The 4,321-nt window shown below is 40.4% G+C and overlaps 1 pseudogene; it reads right to left on the bottom strand.

The window, feature by feature from the left end:
- Positions 1-202: 202 nt before the first annotated feature.
- LOC140234413 (uncharacterized) lies at positions 203-1,259 on the bottom strand (annotated as a pseudogene).
- Positions 1,260-4,321: the final 3,062 nt, after the last annotated feature.

Here is a 4,321-nt window from a genome sequence, read left to right as displayed (position 1 = left end):
GAAGATTATTGTAGGCTTGTGCATTGTGTGCAGGACAGGTATAATGCCCTCTCGATGCATAAAAACATAATAACATTCATTTGGGGTGCATCAGTGCCATAACAGGGTGCGAGTAAAAACAGAGTGGCCACTCCTATGCCGCTGTCAGCCCCTCCACCAGTCGTTGGCGGAAGGCATCTGCAGAGGTGAGGTAGAAGATGTATCAGGTGGCAAGGCATTCCATGTTCGCACTGTGCGTGAAAGAATGAAAATAGGTGGTAGTCTGTGCGGCTAATTTGTTAAATGGTATTTCGTAGCCCTCTGAATGGATGTGTCGTGAGGCTCGGTGTACTGGAGTGATATAAGTGCTTGTATCAAAGTTGACTAATTGGTAGTGCATCTTGAAGACATAGAATGAGGCGCATATATTCCCGTCTCTGTTGCAGACTAGGCCACTTCAGCACTTGCAGCACGTCACTTACGCTTGAGGTGTTGTGGAAGCGATTACAGACATACCGCGCTGCTCGCCTTTGCACCATCTCCAGCTTATTGATGTTTCTAGCTGTACAGGGATCCCAAACAGGAGCACTGTATTCTACCAGTGGACGAACTAGAGTGAAGTAGGCAAGTGTTCTGAGTTTAGGTCTTAGGAGATTTTTCACGAAGGTTTCTTCTCAAGAAGGCAAGGGTCTTGTTTGCCTTGGTACAGACTTCATCGATGTGTTTGTTCCAACTTAAATCAGAAGAAACAGTCACACCCAGGTATTTGGCAGAAGAGTAGATCTCCGGATTCTTGCCATAAAGAATGTATTGGTAATTGATTTTCTGTCTGCAACGTGTGGTTCTCAGTACTTGACATTTCTGTGGATTGAATTCCATAAGCCATCTCTTCCCCCAGTCTGTGATCCTATCAAGGTCTTCTTGAAGTTGCACTGCATCATGTTTGCATTTGACAGTCAAGTACATGAGAGCATCATCGGCAAATAAGCGAGTGTGTCAGGAAGATCATTCGAAAAACAGGAACAAACATGGCCCGAGGACAGATCCTTGAGGAACTCCTGATTTCACCTCTGCTGTGTATGATGACGCCCCTTCCAGTAGGGGCCTACAACTCTCTGTGTCCGGTTAGAAAGGAAACTGTTAATCCATCTGATAGTGCATCTCTTAATCCCATTGTACTCAAGCTTCTTGATGAGTCGCTTCTGTAGGTTGTGTCCCACCTTGTCGAATGCCTTGGCCATATCAAGTACCAGGACGTCAGTCTGCTTCCCCTGCTGCATGTTGCCATGAAGGTCACGAAAAATCCTATTAGTTGCATCTCACATGATCTGCCCGACCAAAATTGAAACTGAAGTGGGTACAAAATGTTGTTTGTAGATGCATGTGTCATATGCTGGTGATGACAATTTTATGTTCCATCATCTTACAACAGATACAGGTGAGTGAGATGGGCCTATAAGTTACAGGATCACTATACTATTGCTTTTTTTAAGCACAGGAACAACATTAGCTTGGCGCCAGTCATTAGGAATCTGACCTGTTTCATATGATTTCTTGAAGATACAGGTAAGAGTTGGAGCAATAGCAGGAGCTGGAGTGTGGTGATGTATCTGGCAACAAATCCTGAGGGACATCAGGTTGAAGTTTGAAGTTTGAAGTTTGAAGTTTTTATTAGCAACAACATTTGAACATGTACATTTTCAATCATTATACAATTGTATATACATACATATATGAAAAAAAAAATACTTATCTATTACTCCTTTACAATAACATGATTAAATGAAGACATTTGAGATTTAAATGTGATACATGTAGCGTAATTCTACAAAGTTGTTGTTAACAAGGAAACCAAAAGTTAGCACACGTGCTAGTCGAGATTTGTCACCTTGATCTTCATACTAAAAGCTAAACACAAACGAAAAATTATTACATGGTTGGTTGAAATGGCTGTTAATACTTAAATACTACGTACATCATGTATTTTCTAACATAGAAAACTAATTATACTTGATACAATATCTATTAGAGAAGGAAATCTGCAAGGCATTTACGAAATGTAGATCTTTTGATTTGTTCACGCATTTCTCGTGGCAATGTGTTCCAAAGTTTTGGTCCTAAGTAAGAAATTGAAAATTGTCCCTGTGTGGTTCTAAATTTTGGTAAGTACAACATTCTTTTTTCATTTGTTCTTGTCCTGTAAGTATGATGCACAATTTGGCAATAGTCATACAGAGGGTGCGGAATAGTTCCATTGCAGAGATCGTACATAAATGTTAAAACTGAGAACTTATGTAACCTAACAACATCTAGAAGTTTGAATCGTTGGAACAATGGTTCTGAATGTGTTCGTAAAGTCGAAAATGTTATAGCTCTCAGAGCCATTTTTGAGAAATATATTATACAATTTAAGTGAGATTTATAAGTACTGCCCCATACTTCAATACCATATAATATGTGTGGTTGTATAAAAGATTTATACAAAAGCACAAGAATGCGCTGCGGAACATACTGTCTTAATTTATACAATACACCTACTTTCCTTCGAACACATTTATTTACGAATTGAATGTGAGGTTTCCAAGTGAGATGACAATCAATCTGACTGGAGTTCCGATAAAGGATGCAACACTCACTTCATCAATGTCTGTGTCAGATAGTTTTATCGCACCCCTCATCGAAACTAACTGGCGTTTTCTTCTGATTACCATATAATTTGTTTTCTTTAAATTGATTGTAATCTTATTGGCATTACACCATGTTTGAACTTTGTGCAGGTTTTCATTTACGTCATTCACATCTATTTCTTTTTGGCGAGCAGCATAAGTATGAAAAATATTTGAATCGTCGGCAAACAATCTGAATTTAAAGAAAGAGCAAGAGCGTGGCAAATCATTTATAAATATCAAAAAGAGTGTTGGCCCCAAAACTGACCCTTGCGGGACACCACAAGTTATAGTCTTCGGTGTCGAGACCATTCCTCTTTGGTGAAAACAGATTAAAACGGTTGATTCAATGCATCTACCATCTCAGCTGGACCAGTGATGTTTTTCCCATCTTTCTTCAAGTTCGAGATGGAGGAAGAATCAGTACGGTTATATTTTATGAATTGCCAGAATTTCTTCATTCCTAATTGGTATTCGATCATTCTGGTCATCAGAACCTGAAGTGATGATTTCTTGACATATGACCAGTAAGCTTGTCTTGAGACCTGCTGTATTTCTCTTTTGTGATTTCTCAACTCCTTTGAAGGGTTTCATTGTCTTGTTTTCTACTTGCTTGGGACCTTCGCTTTTTGTTGAGCCGGTCACCTCTGTTGTGGAGTGCCTTTAGTTGAGGATAAACCATGGAAGGTCAGGGTTACTTTTGGACATCTTGTGTGGGATGAAGTTTTTTATACCACTGTGGATGCCTTTGGAGAATAGCATCCACATGTCATTGATATGAAGACTGTATTTCTTGGAAATGATTTCCTCACCAATAGACTGCATGTGGGTAGCAAACTGTTCCCATACGGCCTTGTGGTACTGTTGAATTTGCCTTTTGGAAATTTCTTCCTCTGACTGACTCTTAATTGTGTTTAAGGTTACCATGGGACAGTCATGGTTACCAGGGATGACAGAAACTTCCCTAACAAGCGAGGGATTGTTTATCAAGAAGTGATCCAGTATGTTGGTTTTCCTGGTTGGCTCTTCAATTATCTGTGTCAGACCTTCGTCATCCATTATATCCCCAAACTGATAGTGTAGTGATGGGAAATTACAGTTACTGACCTCATTCGTACCCCACTTCCAGCCTGGAAAATTGAAGTCACCTCCCAGTAAGATGGCATTGTCCACATGCGTAACAAGGAAATCTCCAGTTCAGCGAGACTATCAGCATCGCCTTCATGCAGTCGATAGTAGGCCCCAATGAAAAGTTAATTAGAGGAAGCAAGTTTCAGGCTGCACCAAAGTATTCCACAATTTGTTTCTAGGGTTTCCTCCCTCGTCAATATAAGGTCATTTTTTTGCTGCAATGAATACTCCTCCACCATTGGGCATTTCCTGTACGATCACGTCGCAGCACATTATAGTGTTGCGTACTTGGAAAGCATTCGTTGTCAGTATGTTGAGTTGTGAGCTATGACTTTGTGTCTACAATGATGTCAGGCTTGTGTTGATTTATGAGGCAGGAAAAGGATTCCTTCTTAGCTGGAAGACTTTGACAGTTTATATTCAATATATTCAAAGAATGGCCCGGCGATCGCATTTCTGCTGCATGGAGATTTTGGCTCGCGGGGATGAAGACTGGCATGGCTTCCCGATATCAGGGGAGATTGTGGGTTAAACATGCTGTGCTG

The sequence above is a fragment of the Diadema setosum genome, chromosome 10 (assembly GCF_964275005.1).
Source record: "Diadema setosum chromosome 10, eeDiaSeto1, whole genome shotgun sequence".
NCBI classification, from domain to species: domain Eukaryota; kingdom Metazoa; phylum Echinodermata; class Echinoidea; order Diadematoida; family Diadematidae; genus Diadema; species Diadema setosum.
This window is presented reverse-complemented; position numbering and strand designations above follow the sequence as displayed.